Raw genomic sequence first — 18723 nt, forward strand, 5'->3', positions numbered from 1 at the left:
GCCATCTGTGTTGAGTTCTGAAGGACACATAGGAGAGTGCCAGGCAGAGAGTAGGAAGGGGTTTTCTAGGCAGGGTGAGTAGCATGTTGAAACCTGGCACTGAGAAAAAAGCTCGATGTACTCAGAAGCGTGTCATTAGTTCTGTGTGATTCACGAATTGATGTGGGGCAGGGCTGGAACCAGGAGTTGGTTGTCAAAATGAGGCTGTCATGATTGCAGAGGGATAGGAAGGCCTGGGGAAGAGGCCAGGTCACTTAGACCACGGTCAGGCATTTTCACTTGATTCCAGCTGCAGTGGGGAACCATTAAAAGGCCATAAGCTGGGGAGTAGAAGGGCCAGATACACAGATACACAGTGATGGTTTGGGCTAGGCACGGTGGCTTATGCCCGTAATCCCACCACTTTGGGAGGTTGAGGCGGGCAGATCACCTGAGGTCAGGTGTTTGAGGTCAGCGTGGCTAACATGGCAAAACCCCATCTCTACTAAAAATACAAAAATTAGCTGGGTGTGGTAGTGTGCACCTGTAATCCCAACTACTTGGGAGGCTGAGGCATAAGAATCGCTTGAACCAGGGAGGTGGAGGTAGCATTGAACTGAGATAGTGCCACTGCATTCTAGCCTGGGAGACAGAATAAGACACTATCTCAAAAAAATAAATAAAAAATAAAGTGGTGGTTTGGGCTGCTGCTTTGAAGATGGGCTGAAGAGCAATCTACCAGAAGCAAGAAGGCCAGGTAAGAAGCTGAGGCATAAATTAGTGAGAGAGGTGAAGGCCTGGATGAGGGTGGTGGCTGTGAATTAGGAAAGAAGTAAAAAATGTTCAAATATTAGAACTATCAAGGCTTGGTGATTGATTTAATATATATGGGGGTGGCAGAAGAGAGATGAATTAGGGGATATTTCCATGGTTGGGATTTCAAGAACTCCTATATGGCAGAGGGGCGATAAACTATTTTTTATGATGGAAGATAAGAGGCTGAGTTCTTCCCTAAGGCTACTGAGTTTGAGGTTTCTTGGAGGCAGTAGAGAAGAAGGGGGGAAAGGCAACAGATCAAGGGCTATCAAAAGAGGTGACAACTGGAGACTGTGGAACAAAAGAGGCCTGAACCTGAATGTCTGGGGGCAAGAGGGAGAGGAAAGACAAGTCAGATGTGTGCAGAGAAAGAGAAACTTGCATTTTGGCAGAGATGAATCAGCCAACGAGGTGGGAAACAGTTGGGTAATGGTAGTGTCATGACAGTCTAGGGCAGAGAGACTCAAGAAAGATGGGAGTAGTCCCATTGTCAAATGCAGAGGAGGGGCTTATGTGCAGTGCACCTATTGGATTTAGTGAAAACCACTGGAGATCTTAGGTCAGTTTGAGAGGCAAGGACAGTGCAGAAGGGAATGTGTCTACAGCCCAAGGGCTGGGATGTGTGTTAGCCTAGAGGAGAGATGTCTCCTTTATTACTGAAAGGGGAGAAGAAAGACGTGTGCAGAGGCAGGTGAGTTTGTGGGTGATGTGGGTTGTCCATAGAGTCTGAAATAAGAGGCAGATTCATCAGCTGGGAGTGGGGCTGGAGCTGGCAGCTTTGCAGTCTTGTGGGCAGGTGTGAAAGTTTGAAATAGTTTCTAGGGAATGGGAGAGATGCAATTAGGAAAAAGAGAAAGATTTTTAGCCAGAGAGGGAGTCCTTAAATTTGAAATGACATTAATCTATGTGGTTATATGATATTCTCCACCTGTACTTGCTGCTTTACAGGTGTGGAAGTGGTGGGATCAACTCAGAGTTGGGGATGGTGGTGCCAGGTGGGTGTGATAGGAAGACAGCGTGGGGGCAGGAAAATTGTGGGTATGACAAGAAATCTGTTGATGTTATGGATAAAGAGGTCTAAGTTGGAATGGGGAAGAAATGAAGGCATGAATGAATAGACTAATTGAGAGAAGATAGAGACCAGGGATGATGCTGGAGAGGAGACATAAGAATAGCTGAATGAGAGCTGTATTTAGAGTTATTTGAGTCAAGCAATTCTAAGTGAATTTCCTTCATGGGAATGGGTGGCTACAGTGGACTGGAGGTTCTAAATTTAGAGTCACTCAAGTCAAGCAGTTCTAAGTGAATTTCACCCATAGGAATGGGTGGCTACAGTGGACTGGAGGTAGTCAGTGGAGAGATGGTCAAAAAAACTGGCCTTCAGTTTTATCCAAATGCTCTGACCAGTATGGATGTGTTTATGAAGGACATGACATCAATTACTTGCAAATAGGACAATTTCAAAATATGTGAAGAGTGCTAAGTCCTAGCCACATGTGGATAAAATCATCAATATTATCCCCAGATGTTGAGTCAGAGGGATTCCCAAGGCCAATTTCCAATTTGAACTTAAATGCAACCAAATTCCAATGTGCATAAAGGGATTGTAGCCCAATATCCAAGGGCTTCTTCAGTCTTGTCCCACGGTATCCCTTTATTCCTCTTTCCCTCTCTTCTCCTTTATATATTTGTGTTTCTTCCTGTTTGGACAACTTCCTAGTTCACAAACACGTCACTTAAACTCAGCTTCTAAGCTTTTGCACGTGCTGTTCTCTGATCCTACACATCCCTTCTTTCCACTCTGACTTTTCAGGTCCTTTGCAAACTGCAGAACTCCCCTCCATTGCACTGCTTCATGATTTCTTCCTTCCCTCATCAGATCTGCCTCTCACATGTGAAGCCCTCTGCATTTCTTGCACCTTTCACCCTTTGGCTCTTAGCATTTTCTGTTTTCTTGTACAATTAATTCAGGGGGCATTGTATTTTCTCTTCCTCACTGGTGAGTGGATCCTTTACAGATAAGGACTTAGAGCAGGGATTGGCATAACCGCTAACTCTTTATATAAAGGGCTGGCTAGTAAATATTTTAGGCTTTGTGGGCCATACTCTTTCTATGGCAAGCACTCAACTCTCCTTTTTTAGTGCAAAGGCAAGTGTTGAGGCTATATACAGAAATAAGCATGGCTGTGTTCCAATCAAACTTTATTTATGGATACTCACATTCAAATCTTATGTAATTTTATAATTGTGTCACCAAATATTACTCTTTTCATTTTTTTTCAACAATTTAAAAATGGAAAACCCATTCTTAGCTGGTGGGCTGTGCAGAAACAGCTTGCCCTTGGGCTGTGGTATGCTGACCCCAGGTTTAGAGTCTATTCACTGCTGTGTCACCAGTGTGAGAACAGTTTATGGCACATAGTAGGCACTCCATGAATGAATGAACCAGATGAATGTATGTGATCCAACCCTAAGGAACTGAAAACCTACAGAATAGTGCTGTTTATTGGTTGTAACACTTGGAGAAATCAGGAATCTTGAGATTCTGCTTTTGGCTACAATTTGTGTGAGCTTGAAAGGTTTTGATGTGACATAGCTCATAAGTATCAGAGCTGAACTTGAACTTGGGTCTTCCAACTCCAAATGCATGGTTCTTTTAAACTGCTGTGTTTGGCAGTATATTAATAATTCAGTGGGAAAAGCAATGCTGAGTGGCTGCCTGATTGGTCACCATGATTCTCATTTCTCCCAGTGGCTCCATAGGGCTCTCAAATTGTTGATTACTGTCTGAGATGGGGATAATTGGTTTGGGCGAAATTGGATTGACAGTGGTGGGTCACTTAGGCTTAGTTTTCAAAAATAGCAAGTCTTATCTGTCCCATCCCAAGGGAAACCTCCTCTTCCCCCACTGCCTTAGAATAATCACGTTTTTAACTGGGCAAAGCTGTCATTAAGCTTATTACTGTTTTCTCACTATTAAATCTTCTGTTGGCTTTAGTATTTCAAATGATCCTCTTGTTGGAATACTTTAGATCCCAGACAAGCCTGGAGCAATGTAGTTTTGGACCAGAGATGAGCAAAGAAAAATGATTGTCAAAATACCATCTCATCTAAGGGAAACTGAAATTCTCATCAGTGTGCATTTCATCATAAACGATGGATTTCACCCATCCACAAGGGCTTTGGTTAGCATCCTTGTAATAACTAGCAGGGCCTTAGGCACCAACCCCTTTCATTTGGAAGAAGGAAAATGTCCATCTCAAAAACTTAAATTTATTATTTTGCCCCAGATACAGAAGAACAAATGCCCATCAGAGACCTGCCACCAAGTTCCAGACATTTCAACTCTCACAACCCAATAACTTTTCATAGGCATGGGGGATGAAATGCTGTTCACTGATTGATACCTCCAGATTCTGTAACCTTATTGCAAAACCTCTGCAGACACAGTCAATGAGGTTAACTTTGAATGTTCAGGGCTGAGATCCAAATGGAATTGGCTTTTTACATAATGCTGAGTGAGGAAATCCATCAGCTTTTGACTTGTTAGATCCTTCAAGTCAGGTTTGATGCATTGAAGTCTCATGCTTCTTTAGCCTGCAGTTTAATTACCTGGAACTTATCTCCTTTTGTAAACTGTTACACACTCAGCCCCAAATTTTGCCACTTTTCAAGGTTTTCATTTAAAAAAAAAACTTGCCATAGAGTAAGAGAAGTCGTATCTATAGTCGTGTTCAGTCATAATATTCAGGCTGGTAAGAATGGATTGATTATCCCAATAAATAAAAGGCTGTCTCAGCTGTCAGCCCAGGATCAGAGTCTACCTCTCTTGGCCACTTTCTAACACTTATTGGCAAGTTTGCTGAGGGAACAAGAGCTGCTTAACATCATTCAGGTAAATACTCCCCAAAAGAGTTATTTACTCTGCCAGATTGCAAATGGCATTTCATTTATTTTACAATTGGATGCTATGCTGATCTTTGAAATTTACCCAGAAAAAGTACATTAGAAGGTCAAACAAAAACCTTTATCATATTTCTAAATTGTCTTTATGCAGGTGTTAAAAATAATAATAGTTATCACTGTTATTGTAATAAAAGACTGGCCTTAGGTCAAGTTCTCATGCAATGTTATGTTTAACCTTCCCCAGTCCCAATTCCTGTTTCTGTGATTGTCCCAGTTGCCTTCACATCTCCTCCTAAACTTTTTTTGCAGACCTATATGCATTCTAGTTTTCTCCTCCAAGAAACATCCTCTTAAGAAGTCCAACCAAGTTTATGTTTGGGTTTTGATAATAACAGATGCAGATATAGAAACAGAATTGTGTTGTCTTGGCCAACAATATCTCAAATATAACATGATACAGGAGGAAGATGAAATCCTCTCTTCTAAGGCCCCTTATGTAATGGATGGAGATGACCACAGAGGCAAGGAAGAAGTCCAATCAGCTGCTAGAGCCTTAATGACATTCCTCTTGGTTGAAACCCCCCGAGTACCTAATTGTCACATGGTTCACATTTGACCAGTTGATTTTCTCTCCCTGATGTGCTATTCTAATTGCTTTTTGGATGTCCGTGTTAGTAGCGGTGAAATTCAGCATCAAGCCTGCAAAGTAGGGCTCACTGCAACTCTGCTGTTAGAGGCATTTTCTGTGGTGGAATTCAAGGTCCTCAGAAGAGTCAATTCATGGGCAAATGGAGGAAGTAAAACTGTCATGCATAAAAGCAAACTGCAAGACCACCTCTGGCTGCTTTCTCCCCACCTCCTGTGCTCCGTAGGGAAAGAAAATGTTGCCCCTTCCCAAAGTGGAAGATTGTGTGTATTGGGGCCAGAACCCGGCTTCTCCAGCTCTCAGGACATCACCCTGCTGCATGGTGCGAATTATTAATGCTCTCTTCCCAACTGATCCATGAAACATTCCCTCAGGAAAGCAAACTGCTCGTGTTTGCCTTAATATTTCCCAAAGCAAATAGAATGGCAGCCTTGGAAATATCAGGCAGTGGTGACAGCTCTTGCCCTGAAGTCCAAGCTCAGATTCCAGGTCTTCTCACTCACTGTTTGATCTTGGGCAAGTCACTTACCTTCCCTGTTTCCCAATTTATAAAACGAGGCTAATAATGGCATTTTTATCAGAGGATTATGAGGGTAAAATAGAAAATGCCCATTGGGGTGATCACAGTACCTCAATAAATGCCAACAATTATACTTGTTAATGATTTAATAATTATCATTGCAGCCTATGGAAGACAGACTGATACGGAACTTGCACAATGAAGGACTCCCAAGAGCAAGTTCAAAAAATTAATCCATGATTATGAAAGAGCTCCTTTTTTATTTTTGCTGATTTTTCAAGTCTCTGGCATTATATTACTCCAAGGTAGAACCAAAAGAGAGAGAGAAAACACTATTAACTTTTTAGCTAATTACAAGAACCCATCACTTTTAAGAGCACACAAAGAATTAAAAGTAATCCAAAGAAATAGGACTCCTATCTATCCCCAGGGATCTGGCAACAAAGGAACTCTGGAGGACTGAAGATTATACATGAACTCCTGAAGAAAATGATGGCTCTTTGTTCCAAAGATTTTTCCGCTTTTAAATTTGAGGTTGAACAAGCATTCAGCTCTTCCCTTGTTGGCTGAGCCTCAAGAGGAGAATGGAAGCAGAGATGCAGGTTGTTCGTGGAAATAACAATCAAAACACGTTTCTATGAATTACCAGATAGTTCTGGGTTCTAAGACAGTTGATGCTGTTATCCATAAAGATACTAGATTATCTTGAGAGCAGTTATGGGAGGAAAAAAAATCTACTGCTCCAATGTGAGCTGTGTAACAATTAGGCAATTCTGAAATTTCAACTGAGAGGAATTTAATTAAGGCTCTAATAGCTGATTAAACTCATTTAGATCTGCTGGCAATTGCCACTGGTTACATAAGTAACCCAAGAAGAAAGATCTCTATCTTGTTCTTAGGCTGTATTTAATCCTGTTTGTTAGTCCTAGGTCTTCTCGTGGTGCTCCTTAAAATGGGGTCCTTAGACCACTCAGAGCAGAATGACCTAGAACGCTGGTTGAAAAGTCAGGATCCCACACCTTATCCCAGATCTACTGATTCCAACACTTCAGAGATCTGGGAGTCTGCATTCTCAATCAGCTTCCAGGAAAGGTTCTTATTCATGCCAAAGCTTCATAATCCCACCACCTCCAATCGTTGCATTTAAAACAGTGCATTCAGAGGAAACAGGCACTTTACCTCAATATCTGAAAAGCAGTTCTTGGTTTTACTCTGCCGGTAGCCATCCAAGACTCGTGGCAGTGAAGACAGAGCAGGTTTGACCCACACCTGCTCTTTAGCAATTTCTTCATAGAAACTTGTTTGTGCATACCACACAGGGAAAAATTGGGTCCCAAAGTGACGGTTGATTTCAGCAGACTAGTTTTCGTGGATACTCTTTCGATCAGGTATTGGTTTAAAAAAAATCACTGAACTCAACTGCAAAGTCCTCCAGATACAGCATATGTCAACCTAATATCAAGCCACGGTATTGGCTCCAGTATCTTTATTGTTGTTTCCGGGTCAATTACATTTAGATCTGCTTTTGGTTTCAAGCAGCAACCCAAGACACAAAATTACTTACGTGTTAACCTGCGATCAGTTTGTTTGTGTGTCAGATGTGCATGCAGAGGCATGGAAGTGATGCTAATCGATGTTGTTACTTATGCTAAATATGGACAGTAAATCATTTTAAATTTCCCTCATGGCCATTTATCTCATGTCCTTTGGCAGACTTTATATTTCAGGTGGAGAGAAATTGGTCTCCCGTTTGCTTTGTTTTTCCTCCTTAACATCATCTTCCTGAAGACTTAATAACTCATGTTTTCTCCAGCTTGGGAGTAAACACGGCTTATTTTCTGGAGTGAAATGTACTCCGAAGGTTTGCAAGCTTGAAGTGTTTGTTTTAAAGGCTGTTTCCCCATGGTTCTGAAACCACCCAATGAATTAACTGGGCCCAGCCAGACTAGAGCACAGGCAGCCTGAACTCTGCTTCTGTTGTTGGTTTTAATAAATCTCCTCTCTGATTTTTAATTTTGCAATTCCTATTGTCTTGTCTCCAAGGAGAGAAGATGAGTAAACAGGCAACTTCTCTTTTTAAACTCTGAATTCTAAGTAAAAATCGATGATATGCTACAGTCAGAATTGAATTCATTTCAGCGGATATTTCTTGAACTGCATCGTGGGTGAGCACTATACTATATCGAACATGGATCACGTGGTTGAGGAAGACTGGCCAGCCTTGACACTCTACAGAACCGTAATTCAAGGCCAACTGGGCCCTTATTCCCCACCCCTACAGCCCATCTCAGTTCTGTTGATTCTACACTTTGAGTTCACACCAGCCTGACCACCATGGTGGTGGTCATCTGTGTCATCCAGATTCCTGCAGCCACCTCCCAGCTCGTCACTCTGCCTTCTGAATCTTCTAGCTAGAAACACTGTCTCTGCACTACATTGAGAAGAAGTGTTTAATCCACTTCTAATTCAGGGAATGATTTCAATAGGTCTTCGATAAATCCTCATCCCCATCCCTTACATATGTCACTTGCCCATAGGATAAAGATAAAACCCCATAACAGGCAACCCACTAACTCCCTTGGTCCTCTTTTTTTTTTTTTTTTTTTTTTGAGAGACTCTTGCTCTGTCACCCAGGCTGGAGTGCAGTGGCGCAATCTCGGCTCACTGCAACCTCTGCCTCCTGGGTTCAAGTGATTCTCATGCCCCAGCCTCCCAAGTAGCTGGGATTACAGACCCACGCCTGGCTAATTTTTGTATTTTTAGTACAGATGGGACTCCTGACCTCAAGGGATCCACTGACCTCAGCTTCCCAAAGTACTGGGATTACAGGCGCGAGCCACCACACCTGGCCTGTTTCATATTTGGAAGCCACTTCCTGTTAGAAGCATTTTTTGATTCCCTTCCAGATTAGGAAGCTGTATTCTTCAACAGCATCCTGTGCTTGCTGCCGGCATAGCATTTTTCTCACTTCATTGCTATTGAGCTTTGACATCTCTCCACCCAGACTGGAAACTCTAGGGATAGGATGGTCCTCTCTGAGGACTGTTCACCACTGTAGCCCCAGGGCTTCCAGCAGTGCCCTGCACAATGGAAAGCACTGAAGGCATGTGGGCTTATGAATACACAAGTGAGGGGAAAGTGTGTTCTAAAGGCAAAGAAAATGCGAAAATGAATTCCAGATGGAGAATTAGGTTCCATGGGAGTATTGGCATTTGAGCTAGGCCTGAAAAGAGTGGGTAGGATTTCAGTAGGGGGAGATAATAAGGAGAAGAATTCCAGGCAGAAGAAATAGTGTAGGCATAGGCAGGAAAGTGGGTGTCGTTCAGGGTGTGTTTTGTGAAAAGTGTATGCATCATTGTAGCTTCATATTCTGTGTGTGTGTGTGTGTGTGTGTGTGTGTATGTAAAGGTTTGAGTGTATGTGTTTGTGTTAGGTATGTATTTGTAGTTGTGCGTGTGGGTGTGAGTGTATATGTGTATAATGTGAGTGTAGGTAGGCATGAGTGTACCTGTATATAAGTGTGCTTTTATGTAGAGGTTTATGTATAGATGTATAGGAATATGTATACATACATGTGTAGGTGTGCTGATGGTATTGCTTGAGTTCTTATAATAGTAAAAATTGACATTCACTGGACACTTATGTATTAGACACTTATGTATGCACCATATTTAGTGCTATTTTAATTCGAATAAACTCCCTATACACAAGAGGAAGTTAGGGAAATACTTTTTATCTCTATTATGAATTTTTCCGTGTTTAATTGTGAATATGTGTAGGTATAAGTGTGTGTGCAAAGGCAGGTGTGTGTGTGTTTTAGTGTGATGTGTGTGTGAGAGAATGAGAGAGAAAGTGAGAAAAAGAGAATAGTGAGGTTGATTGGACCTCTATTATAGAGGAGTTTTTACTTTACAGGGCAGTCTGGATTTGGTTTTGTGGGCAGCATGAGACATGGAGGGACTTGAGCACAGAGTAGATCTATGATTTTGGTGTTTAGATATTTGTTTTTAGGGGGTGGATTCAGAGACCAGGAGACCTGTGATGAGGTTATTTTAATTGTCTCTTCTAAGCATTTCATAAATAGCTCAAATAAGATCAAACGCTCAGATCTCTTTGAAAGAGCCACACACATCTATTAACCTAATTTCTTCCAGCCTTTTGCAGCCTCAGCAACATCCCTCTGAATTTATCCGGACATAAGAGGTGTATATTAACTTGAGACATACAATTTCTGTAGATGAAATTGTCTCTGCTCTGAGAACATATTGGCTGAACATTTTGATAAGTAATCACTGTCCTTTAAAAAAAAAACTCTTTCTAGGAGCTGAAGAGCAATTAGCTTCCTAAAAGCACTGTATTTAAATTTTATTAGTAAGAATAAAAAATCATTACAAAGTTAATCTACCCTTTTTACATTTCTTTTAGCAAAATCACTTTTCTCCATCAGAGGTCAATATTTTTTGTCTTCACAACGTCAGTATATTTCTGCAAACACTCAACGACTTCACCAAAATTCAGTTTATTTTAAAGGTAAAGATTTTTTTTCTCCTCCCACACAACCTATTTTGTTGAATTGAGAACTGTTTTTAAGTACCAAAAAAATTCATAATAGAGATAAAAAAGTATGTCCCTAACTTCGTCTTCTGTATAGGGAGTTTATTAGAATTAAGATAGCGCTAAGAATGGTGCCTGATACATAATAAGTGCCTAGTGAATGTCAATTTTTACTGTTATTATAAGAACTGAAGCAATGCCATCCCCACTTTATCGCTATCTTCTCTCAATTTCTTAGCTCAGTATTCATTTTCTGATAAGTTGTTCTGTCATGACTGCCCTGTTCTAATAGTTCCAGCAAAAGTCCCAGGCAAAACTCTCATTGGCTTAGCTTAGGTCACATGCACATTCCTGAGCCAATCAGTGTACTGATTTGCCAAATAAAGGACACGTGCCTATTCGTGAAATTGGGGCAGCATCTCTCCAAGGGAAAATCAATATGCTGTAACCAAAAATCTGATAAATGAATGACAGATAGGCAAAACAGCATAAGGCTATTGCGGAACCCTTGGGGGAAATGTGGAGAAAAGCGTGATTTATGGCTAAAACTACTGACGTGGTAAAAACTGTCTAAAGTAAACTAAAGTTAGTATCAAGAACAGCTCTTATGAAGTTAAAACATGAAATAATCTAAATTCCACTCTAAAATTGTTTCTCCATTGATTTAAACAATGACAAAATAGCAATACATAGCACATAGTGTTGGGCATTTCTCTGTGGGCTTTACATACATTCACTAATTTAGTTCTCTCAGCAATCCTGTGAATTATGCTATTAATATCATCCCACTTTTCAGATGATGAAACTGAGGCAAATAGATATTAAGCAGTTGGCCCAAGTGGCACAGCTCATAGTACAGCTGGGATTTGAAGCCAGAGTAGCCGGCTGCAAAGCTTAAACTCCTGGCAAATTTGCTACTCTATGTCTGAGAACATATTTGCTGTTTTTTAAAAACTCTCCCTTTTGAATTCAAAAACAGTTTTTGAATAAACTTTTTAGGTTAGACTAGTTTTATATTTACGGAAAACTTGCAAAGATAGTCGAGTGACTTCTCACATACCTAATGCCTAGTTTCTCTGATCATTAACACCTGACATTAGTATGGTATGTTTGTCACAATGAGTCAATTCATATATTACTGTTAACTAAAACCCATGCTTTATTCAGATTTCCTTAGTTTTCATCTAATCTTCTTTTTCTGTTCCATCCTGATAGTGGATCCAGGATCCTATATGACATGTAACTGTAATATTGTCTTAGGCTCCTCTTGTCTAGTATGCTTTCTTAGACTTTGACAATTTGGAGGAGTACTGGTCAGATATCTTCTAGAATACCCCAACACTGGAATTTTTCTGATAGTTTTCTTATAATTACACTGAGGTTATAAGACCACACAGGTAGACCACCATGCTATTATCACCACATCATATTAAAGATATGTACTATTAGAATGATTTATCATTGTCAATATTGGCTTTGACCATTGGGCTGACATCACGGTATCTGTCACATTTCTGCATTGTAAAGTTAGTCTTTTTTTTGTTCAGCAGAAAATTCTAGCTGCATTTTTTCACTGACTTAAAAATGAGTCCTGGGTTCAAATCCTGGTTCTACCACTCTCAAACTATATGAATTGGACAATTGCTTAAACCCAAGGCCTCAGTTCCCTCATCTATGAAGTGGAGATAATAAAAGTAGCATGTTATTCATGGGTCTACTTTTAGGATTACAGAAATTATTAAAGCTTTCAGAAGAGTAGAAACAGAAAGACTTATTTTTATCATCTCATGTAATCTTTATAACAACTCTGTGACCTTGTTGTAACCTTTAAAATATGAAGAAACTAAATATCAAAAAAGGGAGGTAGTGATTAAGCAGTGCTCTAGAGGTTTTCACTGAATGAGTTTAAATTCTTACTGTGACCCTTATGATCTGACCTGAGCAAGAAACATAATATTTTTAAGTCCCAGTTTCCTCATCATGCAATCATACAGTTGCCTGGAGGATTGAGTCATATAATGAATGAAAAACCCTTAGCACTGCTCCTGGAAACACGTAGTAAAGCCCTAATCAATGTTAACAATGGACTTTTGTCATTGTCCACTGTGCCCCAGCTAGGAATGGACAAGTCAGGATTTGAACTCATGCCCTTCTTCAGAGAATGAGGAAGAGCCAGCTTTGAGAAAAGCCTCAGATTTTAGTACCCTGGTTTTTGTTTTTGTTTTGTTGTTGTTGTTGTTGTTTGTTTTTTGTTTTGCAGCATGGAGAATTACTGTCCAAGAGGGCTCTGTTGACCATGTTTCTCTTTCCTCAGTCTTCTAACTGGTTCTCAGAACCATCCTGCCATTTTTTTGTAGAGATAGCTTGCCATTTGGCTGTTTTCTGCTGTCCTTTCACCCTGGGTGCAAGACTGCCCTAATATATGGTTGCCATCCAGAATTAAACATCAAGCGAGGAGTGTTACCTTTGTCCCTCTTCTAATTATGTACTCATTACCCTGATCCCAAATGAGGAAGGATTTGGGAGGGCAGCTTATCCTTGCATTTTACATAGAGTGCTAGACCTGAAAGACCTTAGAGATTATGTAATTCAAACCCACTCCCCTCATTTCTGTTACAGTGAGGAGAATGAGACACAATCAGTGAGGTCAAAAGTCAAGGGAATGCCATAGAAGAAACTCAGATCTCCTTTTGTCAATTAGTTCTTCTGCTACGGAAGCTCATTTTCCTGAAGATAAGTTTAACAAATATTGAATTTATGATAATAGTACCACGTATGGAGAACTTCCTGTGTGCCTGGAACTGTGCTTCAGAGATGTTTGTTGTCATTATCTTACAAGTAAGCCTCATAACAGCATATGAAATGGAAGTGTTGTTTTTATTTGGTGATCGAGTGAACTGAGGTTCAAAAGGATTATGTGGCTTGTTCAAGGTCACATGGCTAAAGCAATGACAAGATTTGAACCTGTTCATCTGTCTGATCTCTAAGCCTGTGGTATTAATTATTCTGAACCCTCTTATCCTCTGCCATGTAAAGGAGAGAAGAGAGGGGTTCTGTAGCAATGAAGTTGATTCCTGAAAAGTCAATGGGATCCATATGTGCATATACATGTACATGTATACAACACACACACACACAAAAGTGTGCTTGCCTATCCTGGTTGTGTATAAATCTAACCAGAAGTTTGGCAAGGTGTCCTGGAACTTCATTTTCCCTCCAAGCTCCAAAAATAGGAGCACCTGATTGACAATGACTGTATGATTTCACTTGCTCTGATGCATTGAAACCTTACTCCTGGAAGCACTGCTGGAGGAAATGGATTGAAACCTTACTCCTGGAAGCACTGCTGGAGGAAATGTGCAACCCTGGCTCACTCTTCAGAATAGCTTATGTGGGTCAGGACTGCTGATCTAAAGTTACAGACTCAGCTGACTGTGGTGTTCACTTTTATGGAGGGGATTGGGAACAGGAAAAAGGTCTAGTTTAGAGAATAGCAAGAGTCACCATCAGTTCCAAGGTGGGAGCAGAGAAATTGTTGGCTGCCATCTTCAGAGTGCACAGGGTTCTTCCATTTTGGATATAACTTCTAAATAAAGGCACTTGGAGCATACATACTCCATGCCACTGTGAAATGGAGACAAGCAGAGACAATATGACAATTGAAACTGAGGTCTTTAGGATTTAACCCATTGGTTCTTACTTTCTCCCTGAATACATCAGAGTGACTGGAGTCCCTTTTTAAATGGTGTTAGGATGATGATATTTGCTTTCTCTGGGGACATTTAATACTCAGAGGTTATTCAGACAGCTGCCCTCAATGGCTCTAGGTCTGGGGGGCTGAAGTTGCAGTAAGAGCAAGGGAGAGAATACATGTCCTTGATACTTCCATATTTTGCCTAGGGTACAGGATTCCAAAGCTGAGGCACATATGGACACATTAATCATTCTAACATTTTCTGACTCATACACATTTGAAAAATACAGGCTGCATGTTTATTCACTCCACCAAAAACTACCCATTAAGTTCCTCCATGTGGCATTCCCTGAGTTAGAAGCTGTGGACATAGAAACCAATCATTATGCATATAAAATTCCTACTAGGCTGGGAAATCATAGTCTCATAAATAAAACATATACATAAACACATAGATTGTTGTAGATTATTGAGGTATAACATTGTGAAGCAAATGAGGTTTAGATATTTAAATCAAATTAAGGATTTATGAATAAATTATATGATGTGGGTTTCTTTGCTGTAATATGGAAGGAGTGAGTGGGAGTATAAATGAAACAAGATTGGTCTTGAGTACTAATTATTGAAGCTGGATATTGGGAATATGGAGGTTCATTATAGGATTCTACTCTTGTATACATTTAAACATTTCCATAATAAAAAAAATTGGAGTAGGCAAAGAAGCTTCCACCTTCAGGCAGGTTATATATGGACATATATCCATGGTAACTTCTATAAATCTTTTTCCATTCTGACCATTGAACTAGATTGACTCTTAGTCCATTTGGGTTGCTATAACAGAATACCATAGACTGAGTGGCTTATAAACCACAGAAACGGCCGGGCGCGGTGGCTCAAGCCTGTAATCCCAGCACTTTGGGAGGCCGAGGCGGGTGGATCACAAGGTCAGGAGATCGAGACTATCCTGGCTAACATGGTGAAACGCCGTCTCTACTAAAAATACAAAAAACTAGCCGGGCGCGGTAGCGGGCGCCTGTAGTCCCAGCTACTTGGGAGGCTGAGGCGGGAGAATGGCGTGAACCCGGGGGGCGGAGCTTGCAGTGAGCCGAGATCGCGCCACTGCACTCCAGCCTGGGAGCACAGCGAGACTCCGTCTCAAAAAAAAAAATAAATAAATAAATAAACCACAGAAACTTGTTTCTCATGCTTCTGGAGACTGGAAGTCCAAATCAAGGTGCCAGCAGATTTAGTGTCTGGTGAGAGCTGCGTCCTGGTTCATAGACAGCAGTCGCCTTGTTGCATCCTCACATGGTGGAAAAGGCAATGGGTCTCTCTGGGGCCTTTCATAAAAGCACTAATACCATTCATGAGGGCTCCACCTTCATGACCTAATCACCTCCCAAAGACCCCTCCCCCTAACACCACCACATTAGGGGTTAGGATTTCAACCTATGAATTTTGGAGGAACACAAACATTCAGTCTATAGCAAACCCTTATGGCAAATCCCAACTTCTTCACTTGATCTTAGCCAAAAGACCGAGAAGCGATAAATCCCAACTTCTTAATAGAGCCTACAAGGCTTTGCATCTTCTGGTCTCCACCTATCTGAAGTGCTCTTTCTTTCTCTGCTCCTCCACAATTCCTTCCCACAACTGCCATGGTCCAATTCATCCTGAATTTCCAATTTCAACTTAAGTGTCACCTCCTCAGGGAAGACGTCTCTGATATCTTTTCTCCTATATGCTTTCTTAGACCCGTGTTTCATTTCTTTCTCCCAGTTTGTATGAACATATGTTTTTGTGTAATCATTTGACTCATGTGTCTTCTCAATTAGCACAAAAATTTCATGCAAGCAAACGTTTTATCACTTAAGTTACAGTATTCTCAGTGTCTAGCTCAGTGCTTGGAACCTAGTAACCACTCAACACATATTTATGGAATGAATGACTCTGCTAAACCTGTCTACAAACACTGGACTCAGTTATAGTCCCTTGTAAATAGGAATATGGGCAGGGAAAGTGAAGAATGTCTGTTCTCCTTTATGTGGTATATACAATTTAGTAGTTGAGATTTTTGGTGTTTGCAGTGGGGTGCTGAGGGGCCTATCAGATCAGAGAAGAAGGTAAGAGCTCTTAGGATCTAAGGCAACGTTGACACAGCAGTTTCAGCTCCTGATCGAGTTCTCTCCACCTACCACTCACCTTCAACCTCCTTGGCTGACCGATGGATACTTTACTTGGATGTGTCAGGAATGGGGAGTAGAACTTGGAGAAGATTTAGGAAGTTATTGCACTCTTGGCGCTAATAAACCTTTTCAACTTTCCTGGAGTCAACGTTAGACTGAAACATTTGCCTGACTCCCATGGTGTGGGGGTTGTGATGTGGTCAATGACATCATCAAAGATTCTGCTAGCCTTTGCCTTAATTTACATTATCTTGGGACTTTAAGAAACATGTCTGCAAGGAAGGAAGAGTGTTGGAGCTTTAATGTGGTTCCTGCAGCTCAATTCACAGAAGCACTATGTACATAGTGAGAAAGCACCTTTGGGTTCAGAAAGAAGCCCCATGATATAACTCTGGTTCCACCAGTTACTTGTTGTGTGAGTTTGTGCAAGTCACATAACCTCTCTGTATTTCAGTTTCCTGAACTATGAAGTTGGAATAATAATGCTTACCATGTAGAATTTGTAGGAATTAAACTAAGTGGTGATATTGGCACATTTCCTGACTATACAGAAGTGCTAAAAAGTTATGTCATTAAAATTATAATATTAAAATGCTATGGTGGAGGTATGTGCAAAGTTCTATATTACTAGGGAAGCAGGAATGATTTTACAGATAAGGTGATAGTTCAGCTATATCTTAAATGCTAACGACAACAGCAATAGTAAAGTAATAGCCACCATGTGTGTTACATGCCATGTCAGGTTCTGTGCTCTATATTTTTGGTACTTTTTGGCTCATTCAAACCTTACTGCAGTCCTTAAGGTCATACCCTGTTGCTCTTTTCATTTTACAAATGGAGAAAGTAAAGCTCAGAGAGGTTGAATGACTTTCCCAAGGCTACTCAGCTAGTGGATGAAGCCAGGATTTACACCTAGTTCTGTTCGACTTCAAAAGCCATTCTCTTACCCACTGAACTCTCCAACTTCTCTTGAAGGTTGTGTTTCAGACTTCCAAGGCAAATGGAAAGAAAAGGGATTGGTATAATATGTTCCAAAAGGGAAAACTTGTATATTTCTTTGTCTATTTGCATATTTTAGTATTTTTGCTTTGATCTGTGTCATACAACTGACTGACAGTTCCAAGAAGGCAAAAGCCATTCTGTTTTAGCCATCATTATTCCCAGGCTGGCACTGGGACATAGTAGGTCTTCAATAAATCTATGTCGCATGAATGAAGAATTTGATGGGTTTAACATTCTCCCCAGCCTGTTACATACCATAGCATGAATAAATGAACAATGTGTATGTGTTTAACCAAATTGCTGTACTTGCCATCCTATCTTAAAAAGAAATGTATCAGCAATGCTGGACAATTTTGTAATTAGCCACAGGAAATGCTTCTTCACAGCCAGCAAACATTTTCCAGCCCATATGATGAGGTAATCTTAGAGAGCACTGATTCTCTTCTCTCCTCCCACCCTATCACCTCTCCTGGTGTCCGGCATGTTTCAATTCTCTTTAAGGGCTTGAGATTCATTTCTGGTGACACTTAAACATTACAGGAGGAGAGGTGAGTGGGTCATGTCAACACAGACAAGCCTGGATTTGGCACTTAGCTTTTCAGACGAGGTGTTTTCCTCCAGGCTGGTATTACACATAAAGCGGTGACCTGTGGTGTCAAGCAATCGCGTGTGGGAGCAGGAGGAGAAGGGAGAAAGAGCAGCGCGGGGGCAGCTTCCTCCCGGCGTGTATGTGAATAGTGCCAATAAGCTGTCAAATAAAATTAAGGTTCAAAATATACAGCCTTCAATTTGATTGCACTAAGATGCCGACTGCTGCTCTGAGGGAATACAATCGATTCTATTTTGACAGGTCTTGATGTACGCTAAGCAGTAACAGTCTCCCCTCTGTGCAGGATTAATAAAAGTTCACCTTAATTTGCAACTTAAATAGAACCGTATCTAGGGTCAAAACGATGCTTTCAATTTCCCCACCTGCTCCATCTCTCCCGTGTGTTATCTCAGTCCTCCTCCTCTTCTTTTCACTCTCCAGCTTCATCTTCCTCTCCCTTTTTCTCTTTCCCTTCATCTTAGTACCTTTTTTATTTCTTTCTCCTTTTCACTTTCTTTTCTTTATACTTAAAAACAATATGGAGTCCCTATGATGTGCCAAGCACTGTGCTTTTGCCTTTCATGCATTGCCTTATTGAATTCCCATGGCATTCTTAAGAAATAGGGGGAGTCGTGTTCGTTATACAGATGAGAAAACAGAAGATCTTAGGATTAAGAGCTTGCCTAGAGTTGTACAGCTAGTAAGTGGTACAGCTGGAGAATCAAACCCAGACCTCTCTGATTCTAAAAGTCTGTGCTGTTTCCTTGCCATCCGTGGTCCTGAACTCTGGCAGAACGTTACAACCACCTGCGGGGCTCTAAAGGTATCAGT

At 40.9% G+C, this 18723-nt stretch overlaps 1 protein-coding gene across 4 annotated transcripts in view; it reads left to right on the forward strand.

Annotated features, from left to right (window-relative positions):
• The window catches only part of GRIN2A (glutamate ionotropic receptor NMDA type subunit 2A), a 432458-nt gene that overhangs the window by 315979 nt on the left and 97756 nt on the right, over nt 1-18723 (forward strand). The gene's annotated exons all lie outside the window — the stretch shown is intronic.

The sequence above is a fragment of the Theropithecus gelada genome, chromosome 20 (genome assembly GCF_003255815.1).
Source record: "Theropithecus gelada isolate Dixy chromosome 20, Tgel_1.0, whole genome shotgun sequence".
NCBI lineage: Eukaryota > Metazoa > Chordata > Mammalia > Primates > Cercopithecidae > Theropithecus > Theropithecus gelada.